The following is a 24888-nucleotide window of genomic DNA, read 5'->3' as shown; positions in this document are numbered from 1 at the left end:
CATTATCTCGCTCACTACGTTTATTCTGTCTGATCTCTTTCTGTCGGGCTTCTTTGCGCCACAACCGAAAGGCATCAAACATGGCCGGCCTAGATTTACGTTCGAACAACTTAATTTCTAAATTATCTAAGATCGACGCTTCGAAGCTACCGTGAGGTGGCCAACGAAGATCGCCGTCTTTCTTTGTATATTTTATCCAATAATCGTTAAAAGCAATCGGGCCTAGCCCATGTTTGCTATATAAGTCATAAGTAGGAGTTCCAACCGGAGGTATCGGACACGAGTCCTCCAGCAGGGAATCCGCACCACAAGGCCTACAACAACTGAACAAAGTACTGCGACCAGGCATCTTGCACACTAGCCGAGTTTCACAAACTTCAAGGGTTACGGGATTTACCAAGTCCCGGCAAGAACAAAACCCTCGGTCTTTGGCGGCTGCAGTCGTCAAACAAATACAACAACAAAGTACGCTAGCAAAGTGTCACCGACAAAAACACTCACACAGCGTGTACAACAAAGCCACTAGTGTTTACAACAAAGACACTCGCTAAAGTGTCTACAACAAAAACACTCGCTAAAGTGTTTACAACCAAGGATTCTGGGAGCGACCCACAAATACTTAACTCAAAGATCAATGGCGTCCTCAGGAAGGCCCGTCAATCGTCTCGCTATACCAAGGTCTACGCCAGGCGCCAAAACAGGTCTACAGTCAGGGCAGCAGTCCGTCGCAGCCGTCAGGAGGCGGGAATCTTCGCGGGAAAAGTCTTCGGGCCACTTATTTCGACAACAGGATCGATGAAGCGGGGTGCACCTTCCCTCGGAGATTTCACACGAAGTTCCTCACGATCGTCGGGCTTGGACCGGTACCACTGATGCAGCCCCACGTTGGGCGCCAACTGAAGGACTGGGTTCTTTTGGACCCAGCGGTGCCAGGGCACAACACCTGAAACCTTCGTGGGTAACCTGTTCCGGCGTACAAGTCACAGAGACACGGGACACTTCCTTCGGCGTCAAAGAGTCAAGGTTTATTTACTGCAGGGAACACAGAAATCACGGCAAGTACAACGCGTGCAACTTGTGGAGACTGCTTCAAATTGGTTATGTGGATCGCTCCTTTTATACAGTTTTTACCCATAGGCTAACATTGAACACAAAGGTTTACAACTCAGTTCCCACATCTAGCTCCCAGAGGGGTCGCTTTGGTCGCTTTGAAACACATAAGGTCCGGAACATAAGTGCGGAAACATTTGGCGGTTCCCAACTGTAAAAACCCATCTTCCCACCATTAGCAAATTCCAATCAGCAATCAAGTAGATCGAAACAGGAACGAAAACAGGTGCAGAGGAAGACGGAGACAGTGGGGAGATCGGAAAGGGTGTAAAAGGGGAGGTGTCGGGAAGCACGAGATACAGGCATCAAAGGGACGTGCCTAATGAGATGCACGGCTGAGACAATAAGCCCGTGCGGCAAGATGAGCCTCGAGCGGCACCACCTGCCTTACAGTAGCAACCCCCTCGTCATAAAGACACTTTCAAAGAACATGTGTCTTCCGCAAATATCTTGGGAGTCCCAGGGTCGCGAAGCGGACAGCGTCCGTTCGCTGACTACTTGAGGGCAAGAGACAAAATGGATGCCGTATCTAAGATGGAACCCGTGGGTACAGATGAAAAGCCCACGTAACAAACGAACGGTTTAAGTTAGCACAGCGAAACTGCGCACACTTACTAAACTCGTCATTTGCGGTTCATAGATACCAGACTCGACCATATTCGTACGAGTCGAAAACACCACTTACAATTGTCACGGAACCTCACTGGTACATTTACTTCTGTTGAAATTGAAACAGAAACCCCTCTTCCCTGTATTGCCGGCGGGTCTCGGGTAATCGTCTGTACCCGTACCCGACCGAAAGGGTGTCCCCCCATTTTGGCGGGAGGACTCACCAACAGCACTCCCCACCAACGGCACTTTCAACATCCCCGACTCTTTCATCTTATTCCATGTTAAAGAATCGTAACAGTCCCAGGTTAAACTTTTGTTATGCTCCATCGCTTTCCTGAAAAGGTTGTCATAACAGAACCATTGGTTACCTTGGTGTGATGTCGAGTACCCCATAATTCGTGACTGATATACTGGAAATTCAGGGAGCAAATCAGGCCTACGTTCCCCCAAAATTGCCATAAAAATTCCCCAAGCATTACCCCAGTTACCAATATTTTCATTCACTTTAAAGGCGGCCATTTTTGCGCGCCAAACACTCGGATGCATCAGATCCTTTTGACCCTTAACAGTTTCGACCTCATAGTGATCAACGAGCAGGGAGAAAATGTTAACGTATTCCCCCGCCCAAATCTTTTCCTTTATTGGCAAAGGAACATGTTGCCCCAATTTTTCTCTACGAGACGGTGTTGACTCATCCCTTGCAATCGGCAATGGCCGCTTACCTTCGCCGGACGCTGCTTCCGTCCCTCGTGGCTTGTCTATCGCCGCATCCGGCGCGGGCACCTTGGCTGTATCATGTTTCACGCGCAACTGCTTTATGAGTGCTTGCGCTTCGGTAGCCATGGCGCCCCCATTACCGTCCCCCAACCATGCTGCTAACTGTGCCGCCAACTCGGGAGGCATATCTTCGGCAGACGTCGGGGTGACTACCACGGGAATCGGATTCCCCTCATCCGGTACCGGGGCCGGTACCGGGGCTGGCGCCTCGAGCGGGGAACAGGGAACCGGGACGTCTCCCCCGACCGGCCCCCTTCTCGGCCTCTTTGGCTTCCCTCCGGCCGGTGGACGCCCCGATCCCTCCTCGCTGTCTCTCGCTCCGCCAACCGCTTCTTAATTTCGGACATGTCCTTCATGAGGGCCCGAACCAACTGGTCAGTCGACATTGTCTTCGCTCCTTTCTTGGGCATCTTTTCAGACGAAGTATCTAAAAGACAAAGAGAGAGATTAAAACGCTCAAAATTGGCTCTTCGTTCTGTCCCGAGCTCACGTGCAGCGAGGAGGTGCAGCTTCAGAGCACAAGAACAAGAGGATGTCTTCTGGTCTTGCGTCCCTTTTTATCCGTCTTCAGGGCGGGCGTATACCCGCCCCTGCCTGCCCCTGAGGGCGTGGCTGGCTGCGTCGGTGTCTAGGCCAGCCCACTCTAGGGCGGGAACGAGCGCGCCCCGGCTACGCCGCTTCGGGCATACCAGCTGAGACGCGCCTCCCGCCCAAAATGGCTTCCCGGGGGGATCGAGGCACTCGGCCATACGTTCGGGGGGACCGATTCGGTCGCCCCTTTCCATTATTGTTGCTTGCCTTGTAACTTCGACCCCTCCCCTGTTGTTGTGGCTTACCTGTCCATCTTCCCCACAGACACCCTGTTGCGTTCCCACGCCCCTCATTACATTACCTTGTTACTAGCCCTTATCCCTCATGCTCCCTATAGCATTGTTGCTTGTGCTGCTCTGTTATTTGCCCCCTCCCTTCCCACCAGAAACAAAACCATAAGATGCAGCCAGTGCTGGCTGTGTCATGACATTTCTTTCTCCAAAATTTCACACATGCTGCACAGCACCCACACTGCTTCATATGGCTAAAAAAACACTTTCCAAGCCAATAGCAAATTCATTTGTGTCTTTTGTTGTTTATTGGTTGATAATATGTGCATGATTTATTTGTGTGTAACGGGTTCACATCTTCGTCGGATTACTATGACGCTATGACACTGCTGTTGATCTCTGTGGGTAGCTCCACCAGTAGCATTTGGCTGGGGATGGCAGCAGCAGGGAGTTGCTCCAGCAGCAGCAGTACTTTAGACTGGAAGTAGTAGCGACTGGTGGCGGTGGATGCAACAGGTTGCTCTAGGATCCTCTGACATGCTTTGAGCCACTGCCATTGGTTAATTAGTGCCAGTGTTTGCCAATGATCGGCACCGTTGCTTATTTCTAAACACCTGCAATTATTTAGAACAGTAAACCACAAGGGGACGCTGTCTCTCTATTTTTTAGCAAACCAATGCTATGTACTATAAAAATATAAATAAAAATAGCACTTTGGGGCCTTTCCTAAAGCTCGGGGCGACCATGTCAGCTTCTGTAAGTAATGCTGCCACAGTAATACAGACACTGGCATTTGGAGGAGCTGTGGTTAATGCCAGCTGCAGTGGCAGACCTCTGGCCCTAGGACTTTTATTTTTGCAAATGAAACTGGGGTCTCTGTAATATTTGTGATGCAAATTAAAGGCTTCAAAGTATGATGTTCACAATAACCAACACCCTCACATAAGAACATGCTTAAAACGATCCCTACAAATGAAAAGTGATTGTAAGATAACTTATCGATAATATGCTTTTCAGGCATAATTCCAGCCAGAGGAACACAGTGTGTGGGTGAAAGAGTGGTAATTGCCCTGCTTTGAGCAAAATTGAAACATCACAGTTTTTCCATTTTATGCAAACTGCAAGGACTTCCCGTCCATGCTGGCCCTGGAGGGTGCGTCCCAACGGGGGGAGGGGGGTCTGTGTGTGTCTGTGGCTCTGTGTATGTGTGTGTGTGTGTGGCTCTGCGTGTGGCTCTGCAGGTATGGATGTGTGTGGGACTCTGTGGGTTTGTGTGTTTGTGTGTGGCATTTGCGAGAGATTAAGCTATTGGCAATTTAAATGACTGCCATTTATTTATCTGTTTTGAAAATCAACACATAAGTAAAAATGTTGTCATTTACAATGCCAATAGGTCTAACTTTTTCAAAGGCGAAACCGTTGCATTGTAAATGCTTGTTTATATTTACTTATTCCATATCTACGAAATAATTTCTTCTTCATTATTATCTTAATTGGTATTTTTCTAAATTATCTGGCACTTTATTCAATTGGTTGTAATAATGAAATGTCTGTGTAGAGGGCCGCCTTTAGGGTAGTGCGACTGGTGCAGCCACTCTCTGTGGCAGATTTATGAGGCCCTTACGCCTCTTTGCGCCGCAATTGCGTCACTTTATTTGATGCAACGGCGGCGCAAACAATACGCCCTCTTTACAACGTGCCGCATCTAGGAGATGTGTCACGTTGTAAAGCCCTGCGCCATAAGGAGGCGTTCCTGCGCAGGGGGGGGGGGGGCCTTCCTGCGCAGGAACGACTCCTAAAAGTGGCTGAGTGAAATCTATAAGATTTCACTCAGTCACTTTCAGGCCAATGCTGCGTCAAAACCCTGCGCCTGCTTGAAGCAGGCTTAGGTCTTGACGCAGCATTGTGAAGATGGGGCACCCCCGAGCCTTGCTGGAGCTGCGTCGCGCTTGCGACGCAACTCCAGCAATGCGCCACCTTTACGGCACAGATGCGTCACGCATCTCTGCCGTTTTTGCCCCATGGTGCGCCGCATTGTAAATGCGGCGCACCATGGGTGGCGGAGCTGTGGCGCACTGTGACGCACATTAACTGGCGCATCCCTGGAGATGCGCCAGTTAACATAAATCTGCCCCTTAGTGCTGACCTTGAGGGGCGAGGAGCTCCATGCGGCGTGTGCTCATGATGGCGTGGAGACGTCATGCAACTGCCGCTCCGCCCACGCAGCACTGATTCCCCGCCTTTGCGGACGAATTAGTGAGTGGGCGGGGTCATGATGGATCCACGCCGCCATGAAAACATGCTGCCTGTGACTCATGACAGCGTGGAGCAGTCATAAGTATGGGGGCGCCATTCCCCCCTCTAGCCCCACCCGCGCCGCAGCGGAATTTGTGCCGCGGTGAAAAGGTTATAAGCACCTGCTGTAGAGTTCCTTGTGTTTCCAGTCGTTGTCACACGGGCTTAACCAGGGCTAAAGCAGTCTTGCCAGTGTATATATTCAAGGCCACACATCAGGTTGTGATCTTGCACTGAAATGTTTGTACACTGTGCCAAGAAACTAGAGTTGGCAGTGTGATCCTAGGCAGCTTCTTGAGGAGGGATTTACTTTTCGTACTGCAGAAGGCGATGGTGTTTTTCATTTTCTAAAGCCATCATTGAATTCAAGGCTGCAGCGGATTAAAAGAGACATCAAGAATCACATAGGGACAGGACGGAAGCCAGGTTGCTCGCCAGTCCCAGTTGGGATGTCCTGACATAATCAGTGCTCACATGATGTCTTAATGCAGTGGCCCTCGCTAGTCCTACAAAGATGTTTCTTTCAGTAAAGGCACTGACGTGCAATGGCATGAGATAACTCCTTTACATCAATGCAAGCTTCACCCTGCAACAATCACCGTGATTAATGGCACTGCAGGTCTACTGGGTATAGCTACTCCTTCAGACTCTCTGCTTTTAATATGCATTGCTGAGGGAAATGTCCTTATTTTGTGAGAGGCTTCCAACTCTTCATTCTATACTTGAAAGTTCCTTTTTAATATTACTTAAAAACACAATTTTGCTTTATGCTAGTTAATATTTCTAAGGGAGAATAAGCAATGCTGTTAAACACTGGCTAAAGACAAACCCACGATAATGCTTACAAATCAAGCTGTTTGATTCCTTTACATTTCCCCTCTCACATTTATTTTTGTTTTTGTCAAGTGCATATATATATATATAGGAAACTAAAAATATGATTTATCATGACGTTTCTACACCACATGCAAATGAGAGCGCATACATATCATGTCGCCACATTTATGATGTTTGGTTGTCTCTAGCTGATGAAAACAATAAAGCAGTAACAGCATAGCCACCAATAAACACAATGGGGCATATTATCAAGGACAGGCGATACATTATCGCCGCTTTTATCGGCAGGAAACTGGCCTTGATAATATGCTCTATGAATTCCAGTCGAAGCCCATGTTAGATGTGATAATATGCCCCATTATGTTAGTGGACATTTCATCAAATGCAGACATTTTTCAAAAGTCCATGGAGGATTAAAGAATTCAGAAGGTTTTCATGCATGGTAGCATCAATTAATTCCAATGCTCTATATGGTTATAATTTGGTGCACTCTTATAGAGCTCATGCTTGGCGCCACAACACATCCATTAGTTTGAAAAATTCAACTCAAGTCCTTGTTAGTTAAAAAACTATTTTCGCTTTTTATTCGTGTTGCTTCCATTAATATAACAATTCTCAGATATTCTAACGTGTTTCGTAATAGGTTAATCAGGAGACTCTAAATTTTGAATAACACTGCTCAATTTCTTATTACATTGAAATCCTTGTGTTGAGTAGAAAAGACAGTAAGGAAACTTAGAAAAAGTAAAAAGGTACAAAAAACCCAGTGGGAAGCAACAATATAAGCCCATACACCAACACATGTCTTTATTATAGTCAATGGTCCGTTTCATTCGAAATAAGACAGGATTGGGTGTTTTTGTCTCCAATGGGCTAGTAACAAAATTAATTAACATTCTAATCTATCGTGATTAATCAGTACCCTCTTGGGATGATTCCAAGCAACTCATATCAACTGATAGTATCTATACCAAGATTCATTTGATTCTTTAGAGCAATCAATAATGTTCACATTATAATTGCATCCTGCTATGAGGCTCTTATAATGTCTTATATAACATATACTCCACTGTGATACGGTGCAATTCATTTTTAACATTTATCAATGGTTTTATTAACTATTCATAATGCTTCATCAATTTAATAAAAACACTATTGCATCGCTCAATTAACTCATTGTTATTATGCATCAGTTTATTAACCAAAGGGATGAGATTTAATCCCCATGAATTTCCAACATTTATTATTCCTGATACCTGGGAGGGACGAGACAGGAACAGTAAATAAGAAAAAAAAGATCAAAGAAACAGTGTTTCGCAAAATTGTATGCATCAACGCTGAATGGATGAGCAGTGTACCTGGCATCCATGGGCACCACATCATGAAAGGGGGAAAATGCTTCCAACTCCATATGTTGAGAGTCCAAAATCACTGCTGCCGGGTGCACCATCAGGCAGGCCCAGTGAGGTGGTGTGATCCTCAGTTGCAGGCTGATGATCCGGCATGTTATGTTATATGCACTTATACCGCGCCAGATACTCCAGGAAGTGTCCCGGCGCAAACCTGAAATGGATCCAAGTCACAGACAGAAAAAAGAACTTGGAACAGAAAAGTTTTCAACTTTTTTTTAAAGATCGGAGGGTTTAATGCCCCTCAAAGCCATGCCTGAGCCGTCAGCCTGGAAAAAGAGCACCCACCATGCCTTTGGCACTTGAATCGTGGAGTCTGCGCCAAAATTTGAGAGGACAAACGCAGCTGTCCTGCTGGAGCATAGAATGCCAACCTATTCTGTAGATAGATGGGACCCAGCCCATAGAGGGCTTTTTGAGCAATGGATAACATTTTTTATTTTTCCGAGCCTTCCTGGGGGACCGCACACAGGCTGTTCATCTTGTTGACTTCTCTGCCTCCCCTTGTAAGGTGCAGTGCGGTGTCCCTCAAGGTTCCTCCCTCTCCCCTCTTTTGTTTAATTTATATATCTTTCCCCTTATTTTTGCACTACAAAAGATGGAGGTCACGGTCTTCAATTATGCCGATGACCTCCAGCTCATCTTTAATCTTTCTCACTCCCCAAGTTCTATCCACAATTTCCAATCTGTGATTATTTTTGTTAGTGATTGGATGAACCGGAATTACCTCAAAGTTAATCTGGATAAAACAGAGCTAGTTCTCACCAGCGGCAGGTGCAGTCCCTGGACCCCCACATTCTGGCCCCCCTCCCTTGGTTCCCCTCCATTACCTTGCTTCTCAGTTAAAACATTAGGGATAACACTGAATCAACACCTCACGCTTCATTCCCAGATTAGCACAGTGGTCTCTTCTTGTTTCTTTACCCTTCGCACTATTCGAAAGATCCCCCGGTTTTTCTCTCTTTCTGCCCTGAAACCTATTTTTATGAATGGTGTTATCGCGTTTGGACTACGGTAACACCTTGTATAATGGCATCCATGCCTATGCCCTCCGGCGCCTCCAATTGGTTCAAAACCAAGCCGCCCGTCTCGTTTACGGCCTTTCCAAGTCTCATCATGCCACCCCACTACTCAAGGCCTTGCACTGGCTTCCCATCAGAGAATGGGCCCTTTTTAAGATGGCCTGCACCACCATTCATGCCCTTGCTGGGACTGCCCCAGCTTTTATTATCTCTAAAATCAAAACCTACTGTCCTGGTATGGAACTGCGCTCCTACTCTCAGTCCATTCTTTTTGTACCGCGGTTCAGGAAGAACAAACTGGGGGGCATGACATTTTCTGTTCTCGCCCCCACCTTCTGGAACTCCCTCCCTCTCACTATTAGGTCGGTTACCTCCTACTCTGAATTCCGTAAGGCACTCAAAACCTTCCTTTTCATGCAAGCCTTCTCGCCCTAGTATCTGAACCTCTATCTCCTGGGTCATGCATCCTTCGGCGCCAAGAAACCGCTTGGTAGTCGTGCGCTTAACAAGTACTTGAAAATTCGAATTCAAATTCCTTACCCGGCAGCCAATGCGGAAATCGCAGATGAGAGTGCACACTGCACCTGCTGGAAAGACCTAGCAGGAGTCGAGCTGCTGAATTTTTTTCCCCTGTAAATTATCCAACAGGTAACCCGGAATGCCAGCGTACAATGAATTAGCATAGTCAAGGCGCAGGAGAATTAAAGCATGAACCACCGTCTACTTCGTGGCCTTGGGCAGAAAAGAAAGAAACTTTCTCAAAGAGTTGAAGATGCCAAAGCAAGAGCCTGCCAACTTCTTGACCTGCGAGGAGAAGAACAAGTTCTCACTAAACCAGAACCCGAGGTTCTTGACAGAATCATCCTTAGAGCTGAGAAGAGGGGAACCTGGGGGCCTTAGCTTCTCTCTGAAGTCATCAGGGAATGCGCCATACAAGAGGATCTCCAATTTCTCCTCACTGCATTTGAGCTGTGCCTGAGCGAGCCACTGAAAGACTGAGGATAGGCAGTGTTGGGCAGGGAGAACAAATTCCTCGTCCCGACTACAGGAAAAAAGCAGTTGGGTGTTGGCAGCATAGGCCATCACCTTAGCCCCTAATGCTTCCGCAAGATTGACCAGCGGAGTAACATAGAGGTTAAAGAGAGGGGGCTAAGGGATGATCCCTGAGGTACACCAGTGGCCACCACTTGCGGAGCGGAAGCACACGGAGGAAGCCAAACCTGCTGAGAATGGCCCTCCAAGAAAAACCTAATCCTGCCCCACACAGATCCCGAGACTCCGATCTCCAGGAGGCGAATCAGCAGCAAGGCATGAGACACAGTATCAAAGGCCTCCGAGGTCCAGCATACCCAGGGCTGCCCTCCCGCCGACCTCAAGGCACTCTCGGATTGCCTCAGAAAACTCCGGTAAAGCACTCGCTGTGCTGTAAGCCGCTTGAAACCCTGTTTGCGCAGGATGGAGCAGACCCGAGGCCTCAACATACTCGGTGAGTTGGTTGGTAACCACCTTTTCACATACCTTGGCTAGACTGGGGAGCAGCAAAATAGGGCGGTAATTACCCTGAGTAAATGGGTCCAGGAATGTTTTTTTGAGGAGGGGGAGAAATTTAGCCTCCTTCCAAGGCGTTGGAACAAGGGCCTCCCGCAAGGACATGTTAATGATCCGATTGATCTCCGGATTGATACAATCTGCGATGGTGGCTGAGAGTCTGGCTGCACAGGGATTTGTCGGAGAACCTGATTTCAGAGCCTTCAAAATTTTAAGAGAGGTAGAAAAATCTACAGGCGAGAAAAAAGAGAACTTATTTGAAGGATCAGCTGAGGACAAGACAGAGATGCCAGGCACAGGTGTTAAAGCGCTGGTGGCAAACGTGGCTTGAATAGCGCAGATTTTGTCCTGAAAGAACCTGGCCAGGGTATTACACTAGTCCTCCGAAACAGGAGCAGAACGCACCAAGGCCAATGGGGACGTAAAGCTTTTCACAATTGAGGAGATTTCTTTAGAGTTTTTATTAGCCTGGTCAATGCACAATGTAAAGTACTGGCTTTTAGCCGCTGCAACAGCGGCGTAATAGCTTTTTTGTTTGACTCTCAGTATATGCTTCGCCAGAGAGCAGTAACCGCTGGAACGCCAGGCCCTCTCCAGAACTTTACACTCCGATTTCAGTGTTTTCAGCTCCGGTAGGAAACAAGGTTTGGATGGAGATTCCCTGGCTCGTTTAGGTAGCGAGGTGACGATAGTGAGGACACTGAGTCTGTAATCCAGTTTGTGAATTTGGCCACACTCCCTAGCAGATCTTGCTGACGGGGGTGCCTGGAGGCAGCCAAAGACTCTTAAATTGCAGATGATAGATTTTACTGAACATCGGAGGACGAGTGGAGCGACAGGGCTGAAGTGGCCAAGTGATCTCCCAAGAAAAGCAAAAGAGGAAGTGGGCCGACCAGGAAATCGGGGAAGGTTCATCCACTACCACAGAGAAATTGGAACAGATAAGGTCTAAAATATGACCATCCTGAGGAGTGGTATGGGAAACCCATTGGGAAAGGTGAGTAAGATGGAGGGAATCAAGGGAGTCCGCCGACTCTTTCATATAGTGTTGATCAAGATGTAGATTCACATCACCTAGAACCAAAAAGTGGGAACAACGCAGAGAGCTTTCAGCTATGGTGTCCCCACAGGATTTAATAAAAGCACTAGCTGGGCGATAGATAAGAGATCCAGCCATTGTAAAATGATCCGAGAAGTGAATATTAAAATTCAGAACCTCACACCTGTCCCATAAACTAAACCTTCGCTATGAAATAGCCAATTTTCCATTGATAAGGTAGCTACTCCACCTCCTCTACCAAACCGGCGATCCGCCCTACAAAATTTAAAGCCAGCAGGGGTGGCGAGCGCGACAATGGGGTTGGATCCGGCATCAAGCCAGGACTCTGTAAGGAACAACATAACCAGAGCATTTTCCGCAATCAATTGAAAGACCGCGGAGTGGTGTTACCTCACCAATCTGGCATTAATCAGGGCAGCTTTAACGCGCATCCCACTCGGGGAATTGGACTGAGAGTTAAGCGACAAGAGCTCTCGACTAGGAGCAAAACCACAAACAGCGCTGGGAGAAACCGCTCTAAAAGTTAGAAGGTTGCAGCCATGGGGGGGGCAAGGAGGAGGCCAAAGCAATTTAAGAAACTCGCCAGAAAGCTGGTAGTGAGCACTATCAGCGGGGGTGAATCGTGCAGCATAACTGGCCCTGGCCGCTGACTTGCCACTGACGTGCCAGACAGGCTTGCCTTAGGCATGATATGCTATGATGCCAAGGATGCCAAGGACATACGTGTCCATGCGGAGCACTGGTTCCCCCTAGGAGGCATGGAGCCACTGGTTATGACGGTGAGCTGTGAAGCCCAATAGTATACTTTTATGTTTGGAAGGGCAATTCCCCCATCATACCAACCCTTCACCTATTTATGCATGGCTATACGGGCGGGCTTTCTATCCCAGGGGAACTTACTTCGGTGTCAATCGCTTTAAAATACGCAGGAGGTACCGCAAATGGGGTATTGTGTAGGACATACAGGAAACTAGGGAGTGCCATCATTTTATAGAGGGCAGCTCTCCTCAACAATGTCAGTGGTAGCGAAAGCCAATGTTTAACATCATCCCCTTTGGTTTTGCTTTGTTCGCTCTAAGTTACCAGGGTATGCCCAGACGTGGGTCCCGTGCTCATTTCGCCACTGGATTCAAGCTAGCCTGGCTGATGAAACTGGTCCCAGGATGCTTGTTTTTGGTCCAGGGAAGACATGGCTTGGCAGTTCAGGCTGGACTGTTCCCATGAGGCACAGGCTCAGACTGGTTTGCATATGGCCATATCTGAACTGGGGTGGCGGAGTGAGCTAAAGAATGATGATGGATTAAACCCAGATCAGTTGACTGGGGATGAGTGCTTGCAATGTTCAACACTCCGTCCATCATCCCATTTGGTTTTGCATCATTTTAAAGAGTGCAGCACTCCCCAACAATGTCAGTGATAGCGAACGCCAATGTTTAACATCACGGCCGAATCGATTTAGGGGCTCCATGTGGTTTTTCTCAATAAACTGCGTAGGTTGGGGTGTAATATATAGGCCTATGTATTTAAACAGCTCAGCAGCAATCTTCCTTTGACAGTCCCGTGGGAGCAGCAGAGGGGGGCCACAAAGCACATATAGGAGTGATTTTGCCCAAATAATAGTAAAACTTGAGACTCTGCCATATGCAGCACAAATGTCCAAAAGGCAGTTGATGGAGCGTGCAGGGGATGCCATGTATCATCGCACATAAATAAAACAGAACACAACATTCCCTTCATGTGACTTAGTGTTCAGATTCACATATAGCGAGATACGACCTTACCAGTCCATCGTCCATAGCCCATGGATGACCGCGTCCTGCCTTATCCATGCCGCCAGCAGCTCAAACACTAGTGCGAACAGAAGCAGTTATAAAGGGCAGCAATGCCTTGTCCCTCTTCCCAAGAGGAAGTCGCGGAAATGCGTCCATTTACCATCACCTTCTCCAAGGGCCTTGTGTACAGCAGCTGCACCCATGTACAAAACCTGGGGCCAAAACCCAGTTGTCTACGGACAGCTAAAAAGAAAGGCCATTTGACTAAGGCGAATGCCATGCGTGCATCTAAGGAGAGAAAGACAGCGTCCTCCTCAATGGTAGGAATGCATGCCATGACGCTGCACAATTGCCTCAGGTTGAGAGCTGTGTTGCGGCCCGGCATGAAACCTGATTTGTGCCGGGTGGATCAGCGTTGTAAGGTATAGTTGCAGCCTGACAGCTAGTGTTTTAGCCAGCATTTTGGCTTCCGCATTCATTACCTAAATTGGCTGGTATGATGTACAATCCTGCGGTGGCTTACCAGGCTTGTGTATTGTCACTATCGTCGCTAGACGTTGATCCCTGGGCAATTCTCTTTCCAAGCTGTCTTCATACATGGCAAGAAGGTGTGACACAAGTTTAGTTTCTACTTATTCATAAAATTCAATAGGGATACCTTTAGGTCCCAGGGCCTTTCCAGTGTGAAGTGCACCTATTGCTAATGGCAGTTCATCTGAAGTCAGATCTGCCTCTAGTGCCTGAGTTGCTTTAGGGGTCAGTGTAGGCATCTGAATGTCTTTGAGGAAGGCTCGATTGTTGGCTACTGTGGCTGTGGCTGTAGGCATATACATCATCTCGCAGTGAAGCGCTAATGCATCAGCTATCTGTTGTGGGTCTGTGGCAATATTTCCATCATCTAATCTTAGTTGTGCCACCCATCGGCTAGCCTTTTCTTATCTATCTAACCAAGCTAGGACTTTGCCCGTCTTATCTCCAACTTCATAAATAGTATTCTGTGTCTTAGTGAGTCTAGTCTCTGCCTCCTCCCATGCATAGGCCCTGTATTCCTGTTGGGCCAAGTTTACCTTATGGCCTGTGGCCTCAGTGATTTCCAATGGATGTTCACTTTCTCGCTTACCCCCTGCTCCAGGATCTCTAATTGTTGTTTATGGTCATGTTTATGGCTGGTGATTAATGAAATTGTGTGGCCCCATAATACTGTTTTATATGCCTCCCACAAAGTTGTCGGGATATAACTGACTGTTGGTTTTCAGCACAGTATTGCCCTGTGGCAGTGAGTAGGCCTTTTCCAATCTTGGGTTTTTTAAGGTACCCAGGGTAGATTGGAAAGATGCGCCAGCACCCCAGGATATGAGATGTGTATTTAATTAGAACAGGGGAGTGGTCTGACATACACCTGGGCAAGTGTGATACCTCTAATAATGTCTCCAGACTGTTGCAAGTGTAAAAACATAGTCTATTCTTGAGAGAAACCTAGCTCACCAAACATATACCATACCTAAAGCATTCGTGAATTCTGCTAATTTAAGGTTGATGCCACTTGTGTCCCTGGGGGGGGGGTTTCGATCCATGGTGGCATCAACTGAGGTGTTAAAGTCGCACCTTATGAATAATTCACCTTGTGGGAGTGTCAAAAATATTTTACCCAGGGCCTGGAAAGCCGTCTGAAGCAGTGCCGGTGGGATATACAGAGACTAGCTTGTATGATCATCCCTCCCATTAGCACGATACCGCTGCAAAACGTCCTTGATCATCTGCCCAACACCCAGTAATAATAAGTGGGTAGCGTTTGCTGACCAGGACCGACACCCCTCGAGAGCCAGAAGTGAATTTGGAGTGTGCCACCCTTTTAAAACCCCATCTATTTAAGGCCTTACAAGCCATTCCAACAACACTGGTGATGATGTGTACCTAAAATAAATAAAACAGAACACAACATTCCCTTCATATGACTTAGTGTTCAGATTCACAAGCTGCCCTGGAAGTTCGAATGAGGGCTCATTTGAAGCTTGAATCCCAGTCAAGGTCCCAGTAAGCCGGAAACATTCCCTCAAATGCATGGATTACAGTAAAGTAAAGTAAAGTAAAGTAACTGAGCTTATAAAACGCCTGGTTACACTAGCCAGTGTGTCCCCGCGCCGTACCATTGAGGATCCCATCAAGGCCTGTTCCTGTGAGGTGCCCACTCCTGGGCCCCCCATGGTGAAGCCAGGCATCCTTAGCGATTAGGGCCGGTGTGGAGATTAAGCAAGCTATTGCCCAGAGTTGCAGAGTGGGACACATGATTAGAGTAGGCACTGTGGCGAGAATTATTGGGTTCGCGAACATTGAGCCCAAGACCCTGCCGCGATGGGAATTGAACCCTGGTCCCGAGTCAGATCTCTGCATCAGGGTCTGCCGCTCTAACCAGTGAGTCACACTTCTCCACTGGGTACTGCTCCATCAGGCTCAGGTTGATGACCTCAGGACCTGGTTTCTGACTGATGTCTTGCAAAGTGCCTGAGTTGGGGACCAGCAGTTCTGAGTGTGCCCCCTCTGCTTGTTTTAGATAGGAAGCTCTGACCAGGCTCTGGGTCAGAGCCTCAACATGCCCTTGTGATGATAATGGTTCGGCTGACTTGGAAGTTCAGCTTATTTCACTCTCCAAGCCCAGCATGGGCTTGGTGTGAATCATAAGAAAGAAAGGTATCCTTCCTCTGGATTATTAGAATCAAGATATGAGGGGCCTCATGATCCTCTTGACTTTCTCCCTAGGTGGTGGGAGGGTCTGGGCTGGTAGGATCTTGGGGTGACAGGGGCCTGCGTCTCTGGTAGTCTCCCAGCTCTCTCTGATGGACTTTTCCTCTAAACCATGCTTCCTGAAGAGCAGGCAAGGATGAAAACCCAGCAATGTAATCTGATTGATTGAGTTCAGAAGCTCTGACTGGGCCCTGGGTCAGAGATCCAGCTGTCCCAGAGGTTAAAGCCCCTGGACTCCATTCTTCTGTCTGCTGTGTTGAAAAGTGCCCGGGACAGGGCCCCACAGGCATGGGGAGGTTGCCTTTGCTTGTATGGGTTCAAAAGCACTCACCAGGCCCAGGGTCAGAGTTTTTTTAGTCCCTTGCCTGATATCCAGGTCAGGGTTTGTGAACCCAGGCCTCATAATTCCTCTCCTGCCTAATTTCTAAAAAATAAGATTGGTGCAACCAGATGGCTGTCCCTCGAGTCCAGACACCTGGGAATACACCATGCATTCCTATACGGTATCCAGATATCCTGGCTTTCCTGAAAGTTCCCAAGTGGACTCATTTGACTCTTAAATCTCAGCAAGGGCTCCAGAAGGTCAGATGAGTTTCCTTCAGCACAACCTGTGCCTCTCCTTGTGTGCTAAATCACATAAATGGGGCATAGCCTTGCTCAGGATTAGTAGGTATAGAGCACTTGGGACCCCCTTGTGCCCTCACATAGGTGCTGCCTGGGTATCCAGCTCCTTTCCAATCCAGTCTGGAGTGTTTTTTCACTGAGCCATGTTGCCCAGTAAGCAGACAGAGATATGAAGCTGACATCCCAGTACAGGGCGGCCGGCTTGGGGCAGCTTATCCAGCCATGTACTGTGATTGTGACAGTCGGACTGATCTGGGAGTCCTGATGACATTTAATTTGACTCTCTAAACCCAACCAGTGCTCCATGAGGTCAGATGTGTTTGATCCAATGGGCCCCTTTCACTTGGTGTGCATGAAATTAAGCTAGCTTTTCTCTGGATTATTAGGGACGAAGTATGAGAGACCCTCCCAGTCTTTCTCCCCAGGTGCTGTGAGTCACAGGAACCTAAGTATGTGGCTGCCTTGTCCAATGTCTCTTTCCTCTGAGCCTTGCTTCCCAGAGAGCAGGCAGGAATGCAAAACTGGCATCCTTGTGCAGGGTGGCTGACTCGGGCTCGATTAGCCAGTACTGACTTCGGATGGATGGGGCACAGTTAGGGGTGGACTGCTTGGTCCGCTTCAGCTGTTTTATCAAGCAAAGAGTTTCAGTCTTTTCTAAACTGTCCATCCAGAGGGTCTGCCTTTTGTGAAGTGCATACAGCAAAGTAAAGGTCAAGCAGCTTGGCAGCTTATAACGTGGTCTGACCAGAGTGGATGGGGTCTGGTGATTCTATTCCTAGATGCTGCCTCGTGGTTCAGACTCCATACACCTTCCATTGCCCTTTTCCTGATAGTGCATTTCTGCAGAAGTTTGAAATTACCATCTGTGGGGTGGCCCTTCCTTCCCACTCTGAGACACAGCACCCCTTTGTCTTGCTCAGGTTGCTCCGTGGCCACCTCTCCCTTCTGTTGTCACAAAGCTGGTGAGATCTACCTGTGCCTGGGGGAATTGACCTACCCCCAGCTGCCAGCTAGCTAGCAGGGGCTACAAAAGAAGGCTCCCGAGGGGTGTGAGTCTCGGTCTAGGATGGGCACACGGCTCCCCCTCCCAAACAGGAGTTGTGGCTACATGGTTGATCCTGCCAGTAACATATGCTTGTCTCAAAGATTAAGCCATGCATTCAAGTACAAACTGCTGATAAAATGAAACTGCAAAAGGCTTGTTAAATGAGTTATGGTTCCTTTGATCGCTTGATCTGTTTCCGGAATAACTGTGGTAATTCTAGAGCTAATACATGCTGATGCGTGCTTACCTCCCAGGATGCAAGCATTATCAGACTGGGACCGATCTGGACTCACCTGTCTGCTTTGTTGACTCTAGATAATCTTGGGCTGATCGCACGTCCCCATGACGGTGACAATACATATGAATGCCTGCCATATCAACTTTAAATGGTACTTTCTGTGCCTAACATGGTGACCTTGGGTAATGGCGAATCAGGGTTTGATTCTGGAGAGGGAGCCACAGAAACGGCTACCACATCCAAGTAAGGCAGTGGGCATCAAAATTACCCACTCTTGCTACAGGGAGGTAGTGTTGAAAAATAACAATAAAGAGCTCTTTAATGGCCCTTTAATTCGAATGAGAACACTTTAAATCCTTTAACAAGGATCTATTGGAGGGTAAGTCTGATGCAAACAGCTGCAATAGTTCCAACTCCAATGGTATAAAATAAAGTTGTTTTAATTAAAAAAGCTCATAGTTGGATCTTTGGATTGAGTTAGCGGTTCATTGTGGGACAAGCTTTCGCTTGTCTGACCCCTTCATGTTTTTAACTGACTGTCCAGGAGATATGAAGCATTCTTTTTGATAAAATAAGAGTGTTCAAAGCAGGCCAGCCACCTAACAGGGAATAGGAGCCTGGTTCTATTTAGTTGTTTTTTGTAACTGGGGGAATGGTTAGGAGGGATGAGCAGGGGCATTCATACTGTGCCAAAATTCTTTGACTGGTGCAAGACGAACCACAGCAAAAACATTTGTCAAGAATGTGTTCATTAATCAAGAATGAAAGGCGGAGTTTAGAAGATGATCAGATGCTATTGTAATTCCAACCATAAACGGTGTCCACTAGTGATTCAGCAGGTTTATTCCAGTGCTCTACTGAGTAGCTTTCCAGGACACCAAGGTCTTTGGTTCTGACTGGGTATGGATGCAAAGCTGAAACAGAAAGATGTAAGGGAACCACCAAGTGTGGAGCCTCAAGCTTAATTTGACTCAACATGGGAAACCTCATACAGCTCTGACACAGAAAATATTGACAGATTCTTTAGTTGATGGTGCATAACCGTTCCAATATAAAAAGAAACTTCTCTATGTTAACTTGTAGGTGGCCCCCAAGGGTTGGTGGTCAGCCACACGAGATTGAACAATAACAGGGTGATGTCCTTAGATGTCAGAGGCTGCATGTGTGCTATACTGGATGGGTCAGCATGTGTCTACCCTTTGCCAACTGGTATGGGTATGAGTAATAAAGGGGTGGGCCCTTAGAACTCGAGGACCTGGGTCCATATGACAGTACAAAGAAGAAGGGGTCCGAGTTACAATATGACTAATGTATTAAAACAATTCTGTATCATACCATACAGACATTCACCACAAATACATTTGCCACAAATTTGTACAAATTATTAAAGAAGGAATAATAATCAAGATGAAAATTGCATTTATTTGTGCAATATTGGTATTTGCGTACGTTATTCAACCTGTTGTATATCAAATATTCAGAAGACAATACTTAAATGTAATTATAAAGTCATTACATTCAGAGTGCTCTCAGTGAGAAGGGGAGGGGAAGTGCGATGGTTGTGAAGGACCTGGTAAAGGTGGTGTGACTTTTTAAGGACATCACGTTAAAATCAAAACACGCCTTTACAATCGAAATGAACAAGAGTTTCCAAAGTTACATCACACATAGGTCAAATCAATCTATTCTTTATTGTCCTGTGGGGTGTTCAGATGGCGTAGTCTACATTTCGACCCCCATGTACGCTAGAAGGGCTATTATTGCCTCATGTTGGGGTCTTCATCAGGACAGTGATATGGAGAGCCTACAAGAATAATGCGGAGGCTAGGGTTAAATTGAAATGGTGATCAATCATTGTGGTGATTGAACTGATTAAGAAAAAGAATTACATACATCAATGGACGGTCGTCATCTGTGCCGTCTGAGGGTGGGCCTGGGCGTGCTCCTGTATATCCTGTTAATACATAATAGGTGGGAAATGGGTCTCAAGGGGCTGTGTGACTGTGAGGCCAGAATGGATCTAAAATTAATAATTAATGTAGAGAGTGGAGAACTTACTTGTACTCTGTTCCTTACTGACGAATGGACATCATTGTGTCGATTGTCGTGTCAGGGTTCAGTCCTGGTATTCAAAATCACTCAGCGCGCCGTTCTGGGAAGGTTAACAAATGCCGCCATTAGATATACAGAGGGACTGAGGCTGTTGGAACAGTCCGTCAAAAGTGATCTCTGCGGGAAGATTTTTGCAATACATTCATGTCGGTGGAGTGGGGCGCTTAACGCGTTGTGCTAGAAACGTCCTAGCGTACATGGGGGTCGAAACGTAGACTACGCCATCTGAACACACCATAGGACACAAAGGAATAGATTGATTTTACCTATGTGTGATGTAACTTTGGAACCTCTTGTTCATTTCGATTGTAAAGGCGTGTTTTGATTTTAACGTGATGTCCTTAAAAAGTCACACAACCTTTACCCGGTCCATCACAACCATCGCACTTCCCCTCCCCTTCTCACTGAGAGCACTCTGAATGTAATGATTTTATAATTACATTTAAGTACTGTCTTCTGAATATTTGATATACAACAGGTTGAATAACGTACGCAAATACCAATATTGCACAAATAAATGCAATTTTCATCTTGATTATTATTCCTTCTTTAAAAATTCATACACATTTGTGGCAAATGTATTTGTGGTGAATGTCTGTATGGTATGATACAGAATTGTTTTAATACATTAGTCATTTTGTAACTCGGACCCCTTCTTCTTTGTACTGTCAACAGGTATGGGTAATCTGCTGAACCCCATTAAGTGTTGTGGTTCATAAACCTGCGTTGATTAAGTCTTTGCTCTTTGTACAAACTCCCCATCACTATTACTAATTAGAAGGTTTAGTGAGATCCTTGGACAGGTTTGGCATTTGCTCTGGTGAAGCACTGAGAAGACGATCAAACTTGACTACCTTGAGGTGGTAATAGACATAACAAGGTTTCCATTGGAGAACCTGTGGAAAGCTCATTAACTGTGGAGGAGCCCAAATGACTGACAGTGAAAGCCTGTACCCTCAGACATCTCCCGGATGGAACCGGTAGGACAGGGTGCACCATCCTCTTGTGCATCCTGGCCAGTGGAGGGATCCGTTGTTGCTACGTGATTAGGTGAGTACCATGCACAAGGCAGACTCAACCACATGTGGGAGACTTAGGCTGGTGATGCCCCGGGCCTTCATGGGGGCTTGAGTTGAGAGATAGTCCTATCAAGAGGGAACCCATGCTTACACATCATTCACCTGGGAGGAACTGAACTGCAGTGCCTTCAAGGGCTAGGACCCCCCTGATGGACCTGCATCCTGACCCTCTCAAGCCTGATCCTGGCCTGTCTGGGTTTCAAGTGACTGAGGATGGGCCTGTCTGCAGTAGGAAGGGCAGCTGAGATGAGAAGGAGCCATGGCCAGGTGGGAACCCCGCTCCTCTCTGTTGATTTGATGTGCCCTCATAAAGCCAGTATGAACTACTTCAAGGGGTGGGAGGAGATGCTTCCCCTGGCTGATCCATCTTCCACATCTGTACTGGAAGCCTGGGTGTGGAGAACCTGGCTCTTTTCCCCTAGATACCTCATACCAGGGCAACGGTGACCCCCAGCCCGCTGGCATGGCTTAGGCTGCTGCCTAAGTTGGAGACTTTCTATGTGCAGCGATCGAGCCCTAGCTCCCACCAGCCCTGGTCGGTGGCAGATGGCTGATGTGCAGGTGGGGCAACCTACTGGACTGCTTCCATGTGGACAGCATAGGGTTTAAAGACTTGTGTGGCCCTGTCCAGGAAAGTCAATGGTCGAGCTTCTTGCCTCTGCTGCTGTGGGAGCCTCTTGCTTGCTTGTCTGCTGTGGCAATAGGGTGAGGCTCATGCACAGAGCACTTGGAAACACATTTCTAAATTATGGAGGCTAACTTCTTCAGGGGAAGCATGAGCTGTCTCACTGCCTGGGCAGTGGATGGCTGATGCCGACTAACTGCTGCCTCTCCTGCACCTGCAGGTAGGCGATTATTGTGAAAGTTGCCTGTGACTCTTGATGGTGGATCACTTGGCTCACATGTTGAGGAAGAATGCAGATAGCATTAGGTGAACAAGAGCACATCTATCATCAACACTATGAACGTACCTTGCACCCCTGAGTTACTTTCATGGTTGCACCTGTCTGAGTGTATTGAATGTCAAATGCCCTGTGGTTCTCCCAGCATGCAGTTGGGCAGTAGATGGGTGTTTCTGCTCTCTTCATCCTCCCAATGTCAGACTCCTGATTGCCCTGCAGGTTCCCTACTTGCCATCAGTGCTGGTTTCCATGCCGCCCTCATTGGTTTTTGACTCTGATTTAGGGAAAGATATGCTGTGTTGAGCCCTCTGTGCAAAAGAGGGTGCCCCCCCTCCTTTTGGCACCCATTGAATTGGTCTAGCTTCATCACTCTTCTGCATACTACTACAACCTCTGGTCAGACTTGGTGAGACACTGAATTTAAGCATATTACTAAACAGGGGGAAATAAACTTACAAGGAATCCCTCAGTAAAAGCAAGTGAAGAGGAAAGAGCCATGCACCGAATCCCCAGCCAGCGGAAGGTTAAGGAAATGCGGCGTACAATAGGCCAACTCCAGCGTGTGACTCAGGGGGTTGGTGCTTTTGTTAGCAGCTCACCCTGCAGATGGTGTAAGGCTGGTAGTAGCTTGCGGCATGCCAGGATCAGGTCTTCTTGGTGTCAGGTTGCTTGGGAATGCATCTGAATGTGGGTGGTAAACTTTATCTAAGACTAAATATGGGTGTGAGACTGATAGCCAACAAGTACCAAAAGCAAATGTTGAAAAGGACTTTGAGGAGAGAGTTCAGCAGGGTGTGAAATGGGTGGGTTTAGGGCAGTCTGCCTGGAGGATTCAACACAGTGGGAAAGTTGGTCGCTCGGGAGGGACCTTTGTCCATGTGGACCAGGCCCTTGCAGGGTGCCTATTATATGTGGTGGTGTACCATGATGAGTTCCATGTTGGTTTGGAAGGTTTCTGGGCAGCAGGGGATCTCTTCTCTAGTGGAGAGTGTTACTATTCTTCTGCGTGGGGTCAGGGGAAATTGATGCCTCAGCACCCTCAACTGGCAACTGCTCAGCTCCCGGCGTTACTGTCAACTGGGACATACTGTGCACAGTGTCCCCTGATTGCGTTGCACCACTGCATGCGGGAGCCCATTCTGGAGCCAGGGGTCTGCGAATATGTTGATTACCCAACTGACCTGCCTTTGAACACAGATCAAGAGATAACACAGAGGACCAATCAAAAACCTGTGGTACAATGAAGATGAGGGCCAGAGTGCAACGGAAATGGTGGAAACCTGCCAATGTCCTCATGGCAGGCACACCAATGGTTTGTATTGCCCACTTTGTCAGGGAGGTGGAGCAGGAGCGAGTGTGAATGGACCTAAAAGGTGGTGAAATATTCCTGGGTAGGGCGAAGCCAGAGGAAACTCTGGTGGTGGTCCTTAGCTGTCCTGACATGCAAATCAGTCATCCAACTTGGGTATTGGGGCGAAAGAATGACCAAACCATTTGGTAGCTGATTCCCTCTGAAATTACCCTTAGGATAGCTGAAGCTAGAAACCTCAGTGTCAATCACTGCTGCTGCAGAGAGCCCGATAATGCCCAAGCTTTTGTAAAATATATGCTCTGCCTATTTATACCCCAAGAAGGGCATGGGCATTTTGTATTGTTATGCTGGGCCGCAGGGAGTACTGCAGCCCCCAGCAAAATTTTGAAAAACACAGTAAGGGGCACAAGCATAAAGCCTGCATGTTGTGATTCCCAAAGAGCTAATTATACTGATTCGCTATTTGAGAATCGCTAAATGCTATGCATGTAGGAATCGCCCAAAAATTTGTGATTCCTTAACATTACCTAATAGTGATTCGGTAAATAGAGAATCGCTATTAGGAAATGTGACTCCATTCATTTCTATGGGCCTATAGGCCCATAGAAATGAGTAGTATTGTATTCGCTAATTGAGATTACAAATTGGTAATCACAAATAGCGAATGCAAAGCCAAGACTGCCTGAGGGCCTTATGCCCCCCAGCAGAGCCCCGAGAAAAATGCAAGTGTGCACATGTAAAGCATGCACATGCGCTAAGGGCATGAGTGCACTACATAGCACTTTGAAAAATGCATTTTTGTGCATTTTTCAAAGTATGCACATATTACCATCAACTTGAAGTTGATGATAATTAGCGTTTCTAAATGCACAGTTCACAATTAGGAAAGGCTTTGCGCATCTGAATTAGGGAATCGCAAATTGTGATTCCCTATTTGCATTCACAATACAAAACTGCAAATAAGTAAAGTTGTAAAAAATAAATCCTTCCATATCCCCAATGCGGCTACTAAAGTAGACCTACATAGACAACCCAGTCTTTCCCAAAGTATAACTGGCCACAACATGTCTCTCAATGATACAATGGGCACCATCTTTGAAATAATATTTTCAATCTGTTCTGGAGTCTATGCTGCTCTGATAATTTACCATTGTGTTGTATGGATGTTCCACTTCCACCTTGCCAGTCATGACACCCTAGTGTGCCCTAGAAACAGCTGGCAAAGCTTTCCCAAGATTGCACGATGAACCGTTTGCCAAAATGCCATCATATTTTAAGTAGTTCAAAGTAAATTTGCTTGCAGCAGTGTACTATTTATATGTTTTTATACATTTAGGGGCATATTTACTGTAACTGTGGTGCAGGGCAGCCAAAAAGTTACCTTGCAGCGTTGCCCTGCAATAAGGGAAACAGCAAGAATGCACCATATTTATCCAATATGGTGCTTCGCTGTCCTTCCCCCCTGCACTTGCACCTTTTAGTAGCCTAGCGTCAATTCAGGGACCCTTTCACCATGATGCAAGGGTGTCTGTGTTACAGGCAGGATTATTTTTGTACAGAAAGGACTACCT

The 24888-nt window shown here is 47.1% G+C and overlaps 2 pseudogenes; both read left to right on the top strand.

Annotated features, from left to right (window-relative positions):
* The first annotated feature begins 17737 nt into the window (after positions 1 to 17737).
* Positions 17738 to 18807, top strand: LOC147747602 (18S ribosomal RNA; annotated as a pseudogene).
* A 3169-nt stretch (positions 18808 to 21976) lies between these two features.
* Positions 21977 to 22120, top strand: LOC147747601 (5.8S ribosomal RNA; annotated as a pseudogene).
* Positions 22121 to 24888: the final 2768 nt, after the last annotated feature.

This window comes from Lissotriton vulgaris, chromosome 1_1 (assembly GCF_964263255.1).
Source record: "Lissotriton vulgaris chromosome 1_1, aLisVul1.2, whole genome shotgun sequence".
Lineage (NCBI taxonomy): Eukaryota > Metazoa > Chordata > Amphibia > Caudata > Salamandridae > Lissotriton > Lissotriton vulgaris.
The sequence above is the reverse complement of the archived record's forward strand: the minus strand, read 5'-3'. Positions and strand labels throughout refer to the sequence as shown.